This window comes from Diadema antillarum, unplaced genomic scaffold, assembly GCF_040938485.1.
Source record: "Diadema antillarum isolate AM-2024a unplaced genomic scaffold, OU_Dant_1.0 seq00000819_RagTag, whole genome shotgun sequence".
Classification (NCBI taxonomy): domain Eukaryota; kingdom Metazoa; phylum Echinodermata; class Echinoidea; order Diadematoida; family Diadematidae; genus Diadema; species Diadema antillarum.
Window position 1 is genome coordinate 425091 of NW_027271696.1, and position 14910 is coordinate 440000.

Sequence of the window (14910 nt, forward strand, 5' to 3'; positions counted from 1 at the left end):
CCAAACATTAACTCTACCCACAAACCTAACCCAAACACTAATCCTAATCCTCACATCAAACTAAACCTAAAACCCTGTCCCAACCTTAACCCTAACGCTAAGTCCTTGGAGAAAATAACACCGGAGCAACTTGTCGAAGGAGGAAATGCCGTCTAACCTACGCCAATACCTATACTCATAAATACTCATGGATTGTATGAGTTCTGTTTTTTATGGGGATGTTCACAGCAATAAAAATCGTCATTGATTCTAAAGAGTTGAGAGGTTATAGTCCCGTTAATAATAATAATAATAATAATAATAATAATAATAATAATAATAATAATAATAATAATAATAATAATAATTGTTTTGGATATAAACTCCACATTTTATTGTCCGAGAATGGAAATTCTTTTTGCCCAATTGATCGTGGGCCCGGCAGCCACTGAGCAGCGCCAGATCGACGTTGCTCTAACCTTTATAACTGTTGAACGGCAAACAAGGTAGCAGCAACTCCCATCTTTTAACGTCTTTTGGTATGACGCGGCCGGGGTTTGAACCCACGACCTCCCGATTGTGAGGGCAGCCGCTCTACTCACTGAGCCAACACATCGGGTGATCATCTGAAACGTTAATGATGTCAGACAGCGGACCATTTTGTCGTCGATTCGTGATGAACATTGTGTCGTATTTTTTGCTCGTCTCTGATCCTCGAATTCGGATGATCATCTGAAACACCCTGAGGAGGTCATCATGAGCGTGCACGTCAATAAAAAAAAAGTATGCAACTTGGTTCCGCTCTGCATTGTTCGTGACCCTGACCTTTAATGAGGTTGGATATTCTCGATGCCTTGCGGGCTACTCGCAGTGTCCCTCCATATACTTTATTCGCCCCAGTGCAGATGGCTGCAGAGTAGGGCTACGAGTAATCGAATTTCAGTATACTGAAATCTACGGTAGATGGTTACGTAGTGGTCGTATTATATGGTTTACAGTGTTACGCTTCGATGAAGCAGACCAGAACAAAAACAAAAAAAGTTTCTCTGAAATCACGACATGTGTCCTTCTGTTCAAGGCCACCCGATATTACAACTTCACTTACTGCACTGCTCGGAGCTTTCTACGGCTGGAGAAAGAGCCTATATACTTTTCTAATAAGTGAATGTTTTTGCCTAGAGCGTACAAGGAATCTGGAACGGACTAAATGAAAGTCGTAACATTGAGAATCGTTCAGTTCACGGCAGATAAATCTAACCACCACAGTGTCATAAACTTTGGCATATTCATATTCTTGCCTCTTTTGCCACTATTTGGACCTTGGCTGATATATGGCAATGTCAAGGCCGTAAAAATAACCTTTCAAAATACGCAAGGATTGAAAATCGCACACAAACACAAACACAAACACACACACACACACACACACACACACACACACACACACACTGCCTTTATCTCTCTATTCCCCCATACTCCTTACAACAGTGAGTTCGGGTAATTGCAGAATTCTTGGTGCGAGGAGTTCCTTATTGCGCACTGTCTTAATCCCAGGAAAAAAAAAAAGTAATTGCGCATAACTTCTTGCAGGTACGCTCGTGGCTGGGTGCCTTTTCCATTATTCATATGAATAATCCCACTTTACATTAACCTTGCACCAGACGGACGAATCGGAGCGCCAAAAGAAAGTGTTTATTCTCTCCTTAATGGCGGTTTTAAAGCCCGCGCGTGAGAAGAAGCTCGCGGGAGTGATAAATAAAAAAAGACACCAGTCCAACAGACGCCGAAACATTAACGTGAGGGAATCCTTACTGACCTGCCCCTTTCTCTCCCTTTATAGATCTCGTCTCCGGAGGTGATGTACGTGTTGTTTTGACGGCAAACAAGGCGACATTTTGCCTCCCTCTCTCCACAACCCCCCCCCCCCCCCTCGATAGCAATTAGAATAGGAAGATGGGATTGGATATTTTGATAGGCAGCTCACGGGTACTATTTGATCTTTAAATCGCGATTGAAGGACACTTACATCCCCCCCCCCCCCACATACACACACGAACGCATACCGCTCCTTCCTCCGACGAATGAGGAAAGTAGGCAGACGGCCATGAAGTATTTCAAACACCTCTCGAACCACTCCTGGATTTCTTTCTTTGCCTTCATTCCGTCTCTACCTCTCCGCTTGCCTCTAGGCTCTCGTACCGCGTTGACATGGGTCAAATGCAATATCACCGTATTTCCTCCACTTGATTGTCGTTTAGGCGCAACGCACTGTGAGTGGACGGGTGAAACTCGGATCACTTCATGCGTTGTCTCGCTGTCTCGTACTGTAAGGTGGGCCAGCTATTGATGTCATGCCAGGAATTCAGCGAATGTGGAATAAGCTAGATTCGAGATTGCTCCAATACACACTCGAAGATGAGGTTGAAACTGCAAATCGTATCACCCACTAGACGAGACCGTGTTTCGAATAAATATTTTTACGTCTTATTTCTCTACAAAACCTCTCAAAATAAAGACTTTGGTCATTTTTTTTTCCAGGAGTAGGCCATTTCCGGGTACGCATCATAAAGCCTTGCCATTATTGTTGTTATTCGATAACCATGTAGCCACTGTGGGTTTAAAAAGATATACATTTCCTGCGGACTAGACCCAAGGATATTCTAATTGCGAGTCCAACCCCACATCAACCATTTCACGTTGCTTTCTCTCAATCAAACTTATAGAGAGCTGTCGAGAAACGGGGATTTGTTTCAATTTTGGTGTTTTGAGATCTGATCGTCCCATATGTCTTTCTGACGAAAGAAGAATTGGCCATGAAAAATTAAAGAACATGGATATTTGTTATGTTTTATTCGATTGGTCTATATTTTGTGCACTTCACTCTATCTTTGTATGAAAGAGTATGAGTATGTATGTATGTATGCATGTGCGTATGTATGTGTGTCTGTACGTGTGTATGTATGATATGTGTGTATACGCATATCGTGTGTATGCGTGTCTGTAATTGTGCATGTATGTATGTATGTATACATGCATGCACATACCATCTATCAACCCTATTCATCTCTCCATTTATCTACCTATCTACATCTATATCTCTTTCTGTCTCTATGGTTACATTAACAATCAAACGTTGCCAGTCACCCGCCCTATTTTCATCTCATCTTCATCTCTCACTTTTCTCTCTCTCTCTCTCTCTCTCTCTCACCCTGTCTATAGCATCATGTCGGGTATGTGAGTGTGTGTATGTGTGTGTGCCTGTGCGTTTTCGTTATGTGTGGGTGTGTGTGTGTGTGTTTGTGTGTGTGTGTGTGTGTGTGTGTGTGTGTGTGTGTGTGTGTGTGAAAAGAACAGGAAATCACGCTGTCTGTCAAGGCAGAGGTGAAGGTTGAACGATAGCCGATGAATCTTGATCAGAGTGGTGTTCTAGTCGTGGTCCGATGCGCTGCCACCAATTAACATTACGCTATATACTCATATTTGCATGTACAACGATAAAGAAAATCGATTCCTGTGTATATCCAGGCTTTCATAAGATGTATTTTCGTCGTATTAAGTTGCTGAATGTTCATTTGCCCAGTCTCAGTGGTGCACCAAAACGTGTTATGATAAATGTGACACTTTTTTTTTCTTCTACATCGCGGCGATCTATTCTCTTGATGGAGAAGTTATGCCCTGGGGTAGCAGTTAAATTGCAGCGTAAATGTTCCCTGCGTGTTTTTGTCGGCTCAAAGGCATTTTATTGTGGGGAAACGTTTGGTAATCACCTTGTTTTTGTTTCAGAGGCGAACAGCCAAGGCAATGACATACATTGACAGAGAAGCTTACGTGGGGTCAATTCTGGAAAACCTAAACTGACAGTTTCTAGATGTCTCTATATCACTGTTCAACAATATCCTGTCTTTTCGATGAACTGTGACATACTTTATAGTAGTAGGCCACGTGCAGCAAATAAAGCGCGGTGTGCGAAGAAACTAGGTTCCCTATCATGGCTATGGGTAGGAATAATCTTTTGTTCCATTCGGCTCGTGGCATCAATTGGTATACTTCTGCCCAATAGCCGCGTTGCTCTAATGTAACACACGGAGCGTAATATATAGGAGGATATTGAAGGCGGATGTGGCCTTCGAAATGGTGTCACTCGATCCGTTGTTGTCCTTAAATAACGTAGATACCAGTGTAACTTCAAGTCTCAAATATTCTATGTACCATTCTCCGCATGTACTCTATTTCTCGAGGATGTTTTTTGCCGATAAGTCAAGGATACTTTGACTTTGATAATAAACGGGGGCGTTTTAACTCTTCTTATGCCAATGAGTCAAATTTGCACAAATTGTACCCACATACCTATTAGAAAGAATTTAATGTGGTCTGCTGAGAGTTAAGTGATTGGTATCATCCAGTGACATATCCTCTTGTATAACTCAAAAGTCGGAGGCATTGTACACGGGGATAATGAAAGAAAAGGGGGCTATTAATTATTATGTAATCGTTCTATCACTAATTTCTCTTTAACGTGGTTTTAGATACTCCTATCACCCCAATATCAATATTGCATCAATATGTACCCCACATTTAAAAATTGGAAAAAATGTAAAGTGATTATGTGATGTAACATCGAAGTATTTTTGTAATCAATTGATCAATCAAGAAGGAGTATATACCAGGTGTTGTTTTTTCTGGGAAAGCGTATCGGGGATGAAGATAAATTGGAATGATTGTTTTGTACGTAGTTTCGTTAAAGTAGAAGATAATAAGTTGAAAGAATTTAATTTTAAAGTGTTACATAATTTATTACCAGTGAAGATGAATTTGTTCAAGTGGAATATAAGTAATACTTTTAAGTGTGATGTTTGTCAGTTAGATGAGGATATAACACATGCTTTTATTACATGTAAACTGAACAGGAGTTTCTGGAATCATATTTCTTGGTTAATTCAGCAAGTTTTTCATGTTTCTGTTGACATTGATATTGCATTTTTGTTAAATATCAATGAAGAAGAGGAAGTAGATGATTTGATGAATATCGCTATTTGGTGTATTCATAAATTGATGGTATCTGCGTAATTACAAAGGTGTTGATTATAGAGAACGTAGATTGCGATATATGTTTCTATCAGAATTACGGATATGACTTGAAGTAAACAAAACATGTTGTGGCAGACCTTTGTTTACTCTTCCAAATGAATTATTTGATTATGTTTGAATTTCTCTCTAGTTTATGTATGTAAATGAAATTGTTGATGTTATCTTTGTTGTTTGAAATATGAATAAACGTTATTTGAAAGAAACAAAACTCTTATCACCCACCCCACCCCCGTTCCTTCTCCCATTTCTCCGCTTAAGAACTTGATGCTAATAATCCCAAGATGTAATGGCTGAAATGGTAGTCATAAAAGTCGTTGAATCAGATATTGCCATTTTCCAACTGAATTGCCGCTGATACTTAATAGGCTCCATTCAAACAGCGGCATCAAATCCTGAAACACATTTCTCGTTCTAACAATGTTTGCGTTTATATGTCTGTTCATTGCTTATTTTCAATATACGGTGTCTAGTCGGCGTCATGCTGTCTGTAAATGGACAGTGACATGTTTGCATGCAGGAAACACATACATATCCATCTAGACAGAATAACTAAAGTACTTCGCAGCGCATGCCTATTGATATGCGAAGGGTATGCAGAGGTTGCGTATTCAGACAGAGAATGTAGGCGTATTTAGTGCAAAGTAGTATAGGCCTAAATCTTTACAAAATCATCGCATGAGTGATATGATGATCATATAAACAATTTCACTTATCATAGAGATCCAGTATGCATGACTCTACCGTGTCAGTCTTTTTTCATTATGACATTTCGTTGCCGGGAAAACGTTTAGCCAAATAATGACAATTTGAAAATTGCTTTGATATCTTTAATAACAAAGGGGGATATAACTGCGTATAACTTCTGAGTTCAAACACAGTGGCGTCATCTGTATCATCATCATCGTCACCATGGTAACGGCCAACATAACCATCTCAACAAAAGACACAGGATTTTCATGACCAAAGGGACTCGAAGATTATCAGGTTTTAAAATACTAGTACCCGAGAAAGGAGCCAGGATTATTCATTCACAATAGGTGATTCTAGAGGTCCTATAGTTTGCAAACAAGATAGAGATTGGTTCTAAAAGCTTGTTTCAAAAACACTTATTGAGAAAAGTTAGTCTCTCCAAAGCCACAGAAAAAAAAAACTATTTCAATTTTTCTTTATAATGTCGTAGGCCCCGCTGTTCCTTTTTTTAGTCTTGTGAATGCGCTAAGGCGCCATTTTTTCATTGAGTTCTCTTTCATTATTGGCCGGGTTATTAAAGGTTGGGAGGGGAAAAAATAAGTGGGCCAAAAAGGCGGGAGTTGTAGTTTCCTGCCTTGCCAAATTGAGCGCTCGTGACATGGATCGATATTTTCTGATAACACCGAAGGGAAAAAGGGGGTCCGTCCCTACAATCATTGAGAAAATAACTTCACGTGAAGATGGGCATATCGACATAGCAATGGCACGCCCCATGCACCTGGAGATTGATCGATAGAGGAGTATCGCCAACTCGTCCTCGAGATATGAATCGTATCGATCGATTGCCTGCCGGTGGGTCGTCTGCTACTCGCTACGTTTAGGCGAGGGGTCACCGGGGGGAGGGTAAACTGTTGTGTAATTCCACCCGGGAATTATTATACGCACCACTCCTTCATAAAGTTTTAAGGAGTAGGTTTTCAAAGACTTATGAAATTGCTTGAGGAAGAGAAGGTTTCTGCAAGCTGGGTGTGTATTTTTTTTCCTTCCAGTAAGCCAAATAGTCGAATATTGATGTGGAAATTGAATGACTCTGTTTCAAAGCGATCTTGGGTGAGATTCCAAGTATTTGTAACACACAATACTACTTGTTTTGCTGTGTTGTGACGTTTCAATTTTTAATCTATTACAATTTCCAATCTGTAGAAGTTAGTGTAGATGCAGAATGACAAGAAAAACAACTCTTTAAGTCAATAGGAACCTCTTTAAGACAATTAGCTCTAAGTGGTTTGTAATGAATAAAACAAACTTTTCCACAAGAATTTTTCTTTAAAGTTTCCCACAATTTGCTTTTGTGTCATCGTGATAGATTTGTAAGCTCAAACCCTCAAACCCATGCATGCAGGATCCATCATTCCTGGTATATACGGTAAAGGTGAATGCGTACACGTTGTCTAGCTTGGTGAATGGCATAGAATAGAGGTGAAATCATACAGCCACTGTTATATCAGTGCGATTACTACTGGGGTCCATAGTAACTCTGTCTTCGGGTATTCATGGAAGCTTGATTGCTCAGGCGACGTGGAGTCGGTGTGGGCGGTTTTCTTTCTTTTCTTTTCTTTTTTTATTCCAGAAAACACCTGGTGTGTTTGAAATGTTTTCAGTGAACCCTCTATACCTTACAAGAAAAGACAAAAAATGCACCTGTTTTCTCGTAAACGAGAACAAAGAGAATCATTGATTACTGACGAGGGGTGCTTGATGAAATCGAACATTCCTTTATAGCATCCAATCAGATAGATAGATAGATGTGCATGTGTTTGCTTGTATATATATATATATATATACATATATATATATTGTAACGAAATTCGGTGGAACCGATTCGATTTAAATGTTCGATTAGTATTTCTTATGATCGATAGTGTCTATAACATAGAAAGGGGCACAATATCGAAACGTTGGACAAACGTTTCAAGATGGTAGTGCATTATTATGAGTTTTAACATTTATTAGTAGATATGTGGTTACTTGTTTGTCATGGGCAAGTTGGATTATTTAAATACCAACTCCGGTTTAGACCGATGATACATGCCGAATTATAGTAACCATGTACAAGAGATACTGTTAAAACGTATAATCATTGTACGAATTTTGTAACCACGCCAACATTGTAAATAATTTGAACGACTACTGCGGATATTTTGCTGATTGCTCACGGCCGTGCGGGATTGCCTCCTCATTCCGCGATAGGAGGAGAGGCATATAAAGTGGCCGTTGTGTGACATAGTCCGCAACAAGTAGCCCGTGTATGATACATTTCCAATGTGTTATTAATGTTCACTTCTTTGTGTAATAAATTGTACATATGTTCCTGAATTACTATCTTCAATGTATCTTCTTGAGAATTCTACCACAATACAACAGCTTGGAGAGTGGTGGTACATGTTCCTGAGCTGGAGCGCCTTTCCTGAGAAGACCAACTAGCAAGTCATTGGATTTTGGGTATAATGGTAATGTGACTTGTCGCATAGTCCGTACCCAATCCAAGCTCCAGTCGTCGCCGTTGGATTTCGGGTAAAATGGTAATGTGACTTGTCGCATAGTCCGTGCCCAATCCAAGTTCCAGTCGCCGCCTGAAGAAGTTGGTAACGGTGCGATACAGCATTTTTACCCCGTGCCATCAACGATACCTGTGCCACCATATGGTTGTGAAAGGTGTTCCACGTTAGCGTGACTGAGTTGGTAGCAAGAGTTGGTAGCAGAACTTGGTAGCAAGAGTTGGTAACAAAACTTGGTAGCAGAACTTGGTAGCAAGAGTTGGTAGTGAAAGTTGGTAACAAAATAAGTGTACCAATTCAACATCCTCTACAAAGCGACACTTGGGAGTGACATACTTTAAGTGATGCTGAACTTGGTATGTGTGCCGCTTGTGTTAGTGAGCTGCTTCTGACACAACATAATACATGGTAGCTGTGTACAGACTAGTAGTTTTAATGATTTAAAGGGATCGTTGTAAACTGCAACAAAACGAACCCCGCCTACTCGGCCATCCTGACACGGCTCGCGGAGACATTTGTACAAACAGTCAAATACACTCTTTTAATTCACGACGAGAAGGCGAGTTCGTCACACATGGTGTCAGGAGTGGGATCCCTATTTGTAACTTTTGTATGAATTAATGTAGTTAACTGTGTTTTCACTATGGCACACGAGATACCATTGTTGGAGTTGTCACTTTTGCTGGAGAGCAAGATTAGCGAAATCGACGACTTGATTGCTCAGGTGTCAGAGTCGGTGCGCAAACAAACTGGAGTAGCACCAACTTCGGATTCTAACTTACGCTGCTCACCGATGACACTTGGAGGGCGCCCTAACCAGTCGTCACGACCAAGCTCACCAGTGGTGTCACCTCAGCTGTTTGGAGATGCGAATAGAGAGGTGGAGTTGTCAGCTCTGCCATCGGCAAAGCTACTACCTCAGCAGCATCAAACTCCAATGCAGCAGTCGCATTCATCTCGTACAAGTGACCAGCCTGTTACATTTGGAGGACAACCAGATGTAATGCCACACCAGTTTGGCCCGAACCAGCGACGTCGAACAGAGCTCTGGGACCAGAGACGTCATGTTCAGGGCAACGGAACCAGCAAACCGGCTGTCATACCAGATAGATATGATGGCAAAGGACCTGTGCTGGACTATCTTTGCCATTTCGAAGCTTGCGCTGGAGTTAACCGCTGGACGGAAGTGGAAGCTCTTCAATATTTAGCTGCCAGCTTGAAAGGAGCTGCTGTCAAAGTACTAGCACAGCAGACGGGACGTCAGTTGACGTACCAAGAACTCGTGAACCGCCTGAAGCACCGCTTTGGACCTGTTTCGCATTCAGAAGTATTCCTGGCAGAACTGCGTACCAGGCGACGCAGACCAAAGGAAAGTTTGCAGGAGCTAGGACAGAGCATTCGCGAGCTTGCATCCATGGCATATCCTGAATTCGAGGAAGCGGGCCAAGATAGATTGGCTCGAGGTCATTTTCTCGATGCAATAGTTGACCGGGATATCCGAATCGGCCTCTTCCGGGCTCAGCCTCGTACGCTCGACGAGGCAATCCAAGCTGCTCTCAACACAGAAGCCTTCCTGCGGATGGAGAGTGACCGTCGGCAGTATAACCGTGTCTTGCTGTCACAAAAGGAAGAACAAGACGTGGCTGTGAAGGATGAAGACACTGCTGATACATCCATGGGGGTGTGTGAAAATAACACCACTCTCATGATCGAAGCAGTGAGCGATCTCATTAGGAAGAGGGAGAAGGAGCAACCAGCGCCAGTGCCGAGAAACGACTTGGCATTAAAGACTGAGACACTCCCTACAAGCGAACAGAAGGAGGACAGTCAGCCTTCTGACAACAAGGAGGACACATCGAAGGAGAGTACGAATCCTTCAGACGACGGGTGCACACCAGGCAGAAAGGCACCCGAACCAGAGACATCTCAACCGCCACTACCTAGTTCCGCAGCTTCACTTCTGTCATCCACGTTCCAGAAAGGACTGTACGTGAAGTTGAACGTGAATGGGCAGGAGGTGATGTTTCTGGTAGACAGTGGTGCATCGCAGTCATATGTCTCAGAAGGAATGTACCTGCGAATGAGACCTGAGCGAAAGCCACCACTTGAACCAGTGACAAGCATCGTTCGTCAAGCAGATGGATCTCGGCTGAAAACAAAGGGACATGCTACTATGCAACTTCAGCTTGGCTCCTGCTTGTGCCATGTCGACTTGGTAGTAGCTGACATAAGAGCTGAGGGCATCCTTGGTCTGGATCTCTTGATTGGTCTGGAAACCACGCTAGATTTTGAGAACATGCAGCTGCATACTCCATGGGTATCTCTCCCATGTATAAACAATGAGAGACAGAAATGTGCAGCAACGACAGCACCGATGTTGGTAAAAGGGACTGCGCCAGCCAACCTTACCAGCCTTGCTGAGGACGACACGGAGACCACGCCTCTCGACGAAGGTATAACTCAGAACTGTGTGCCGCCACATCTGGTGGACTTCTGTCAATGCAGTTGGACAGAAACTCCCCCAGAAAGCAATTCATCGGCATACCAGCTTCTGAGAGACGACTTAGAGGTGTTCTCTACAGGCCGAGCAGAGACACGTGTCAGCGTCAGCGCGACAGCACCAGTGGTTGCGGGAAAGCTACCTAGTGGACTTCGCCGGTGTGACGACTCTTCCTCACCTGCACGCTATTCTCGGTCACCGGGAAGGCCACCTGATTATCTACCCCGATCGAGGAGCCGCTCACCTTTGAGGCACGCCCGTTCCTCTCGTCATACATCGGCTTCATTCTGGCACACCATGCCAGGGTGAAATGTGACATTCCTCGTGTCGACCTGTCTGCTGCAAGGGAGCAGCCAAGTCAGAAAATCAAACGAAGAGACTGTTGAACTCTTAAAAGATGAGTTTGCGACGAACAATTATTAGTCTGTGACAGTTGGACAGCTTTGAACTAAAGACTGTAGTTGTCTAATAACGTTGTTATAATCTGTACGTAGTTTTGTACAGAACAAGCGTACAGAAATGTTTGCAGTACTGTAGTACATTTTTGTTGTCATTTTTTGCTCTCTATGTGTTTCGGCTCCAGGGACGAAGCCTGCATGGGGAGGGAAGCCATGTAACGAAATTCGGTGGAACCGATTCGATTTAAATGTTCGATTAGTATTTCTTATGATCGATAGTGTCTATAACATAGAAAGGGGCACAATATCGAAACGTTGGACAAACGTTTCAAGATGGTAGTGCATTATTATGAGTTTTAACATTTATTAGTAGATATGTGGTTACTTGTTTGTCATGGGCAAGTTGGATTATTTAAATACCAACTCCGGTTTAGACCGATGATACATGCCGAATTATAGTAACCATGTACAAGAGATACTGTTAAAACGTATAATCATTGTACGAATTTTGTAACCACGCCAACATTGTAAATAATTTGAACGACTACTGCGGATATTTTGCTGATTGCTCACGGCCGTGCGGGATTGCCTCCTCATTCCGCGATAGGAGGAGAGGCATATAAAGTGGCCGTTGTGTGACATAGTCCGCAACAAGTAGCCCGTGTATGATACATTTCCAATGTGTTGTTAATGTTCACTTCTTTGTGTAATAAATTGTACATATGTTCCTGAATTACTATCTTCAATGTATCTTCTTGAGAATTCTACCACAATACAACAGCTTGGAGAGTGGTGGTACATGTTCCTGAGCTGGAGCGCCTTTCCTGAGAAGACCAACTAGCAAGTCATTGGATTTTGGGTATAATGGTAATGTGACTTGTCGCATAGTCCGTACCCAATCCAAGCTCCAGTCGTCGCCGTTGGATTTCGGGTAAAATGGTAATGTGACTTGTCGCATAGTCCGTGCCCAATCCAAGTTCCAGTCGCCGCCTGAAGAAGTTGGTAACGGTGCGATACAGCATTTTTACCCCGTGCCATCAACGATACCTGTGCCACCATATGGTTGTGAAAGGTGTTCCACGTTAGCGTGACTGAGTTGGTAGCAAGAGTTGGTAGCAGAACTTGGTAGCAAGAGTTGGTAACAAAACTTGGTAGCAGAACTTGGTAGCAAGAGTTGGTAGTGAAAGTTGGTAACAAAATAAGTGTACCAATTCAACATCCTCTACAAAGCGACACTTGGGAGTGACATACTTTAAGTGATGCTGAACTTGGTATGTGTGCCGCTTGTGTTAGTGAGCTGCTTCTGACACAACATAATACATGGTAGCTGTGTACAGACTAGTAGTTTTAATGATTTAAAGGGATCGTTGTAAACTGCAACAAAACGAACCCCGCCTACTCGGCCATCCTGACACGGCTCGCGGAGATATTTGTACAAACAGTCAAATACACTCTTTTAATTCACGACGAGAAGGCGAGTTCGTCACAATATATATATATATATATATATATATATATATATATATATATATAATTATATGAATATACACTTGTATATATATGAAGATACCATATATCACATGTATGAATAAACTATATATATGTCTATAAATATATATATATATATATATATATGTGTGTGTGTGTGTGTGTGTGTGTGTGTGTGTGTGTATAAGATATACGGCTATGCGTGATTGTTCGATTGACTTAATTGCTTTATGTCTATTCCAATCAGTATCATGTGTTTTTAGAGCTGTCATTCTGTGAGAATTACACCAGCCAGTCCTTCTAACATGAAATCTATCAACAAAGACAATAGTTGTCAGGAATGATGAACAAACATTAACAAACGGCGCAGTTATACGTGAACAATTAGTAACTGAACAAAAACATATAGCAGAGCAGCTATTTCGAACATACACATAAATCACAAAATTCCTGTTACTTGTCTAGTAAGTAATAAAGTAGATCCGGTTGTTTTCTGAGTCTTTTTCAATTTGAATTTATCATAACAGTCACATCATGTTCTCCCATCACCTTACCAAGGTCACTACCTGCCTCGACAGCTGTTAGGCCTATAATGAGCGAATGATTAAGTTTAGAGAAAATATTTAATCATGTCACGGAATGAATGGCCACCATAGATAACAACATGAACACATCCCGATGAATAGTCGCGCAATATGCAGTCCCTTGCTCGGAGGAAAGTGCAAGGAACCATCCAAGTACCGCTGGTAGAAGATTTAAAAACTAAAAAAAAAAGATCTCCCGCGCCAAAATAAGTGCGCAGACGACACTGGTGGAAGAATGGGTCCTGACATTCCGTCACATTCCATTTAACACTACGTCACGTGGTTTCCGATCTAGAATGGGCAGCTCCTCAAGAAGAGGGTCTTGTTGTCATCATTATCTTCATCATTTCATACATTCGGTTTAAAGGATAAGATAACATCATAGGGACTTGCAAAACGTCGCCGTCTGCCAACATGGTAAAAAACCAACATGGTGAATAAAAACCACTGCTTTGCTAACGTAGCTTCCATCAACTTCAGCATTTTGTTGTTGTTGTTGTTGTTGTTGTTGCTGTTGTTGTGTGTGTGTGTGTGTGTGTGTGTGTGTGTGTGTGTGTGTGTGTGTATGTAGAGGTGACATTCATTAGTTGTAATCCGTAGGCTGCTTTTTTTTTGGATAGGTTTGTTTGTTTGTTTATTTGTTTGTTTGTCTGTTGTGGGTTTTTTGTTTCGTTTTGGCACCGTTGCTGTCATGAGCATTCTAAGTGCTGCTGTTGTTGTTGTTGAAGTAATATATACAGCACATTCCTCAGCATACACACGTCGATGTTGAAACGATCGGAAAGTGTAAACCGAATACGTTGTTTGTTTGAGCGTTTTCGTTGGTTTTTTTTTTTTTCATTCTAAAAACCTTGACCTGGCCAATAACGATGATAACGACTCTGTCCCGTGTATACATCGTTATATTACGTACAAGCACAGGAAAACAATTACAGTTGGAAGTATCGTGGATTCTGTCGAGAAAGCAAGCCTGTTTTCATAATATTACAGCAGCGTGAAACCCCGGAACAGACGACACCAGCGCTTGAAGTGCGCAAGCGTAACGGCGTTAGCAGGTGGCTGCTGCGGGTGCGTGGTAAACTCATAATCATTCCCCCAGGTGACCTTCCAAATACACAGGCACCCCGCGCCATCAATAAAAGTACGCATCAATTTATTTCATGATCATAACGCGCGTGATGCATCGTTATACAGGCCGACGTATCAATGTTAATTAGCCGCCCGTGGCTCGCCACGTCATTATTACAAACGTTTTCTTGATGAAACTATAACGATGAGCATCGACATCATATTGAAAAGTTTCTCGGGGGAAGTCGGCCCGGGACAAACTGTAAGTGACACTGAGTGATACTAGTCTGGAGATTTAGGGCTTGCTCGGCTCGGGTATAATCGCTACGTTCAAAGACAATAAGTAGACACCTACTCAGGTATGGCGGGTTGAGCTATTCTTGTTATCCCGGACAACTTAGCATTAATCGCAGATATATGTGTTTATAGGTGATTTACCCCTGTAATCCGCTCATAAATCACATCTTCAATTAAAAAACACACACACACACAATTCCCGTAAAAGAGTTTCGTCTGATTATCTTGATTCAGCTGTTGTTTCATAATCAAATACAGGC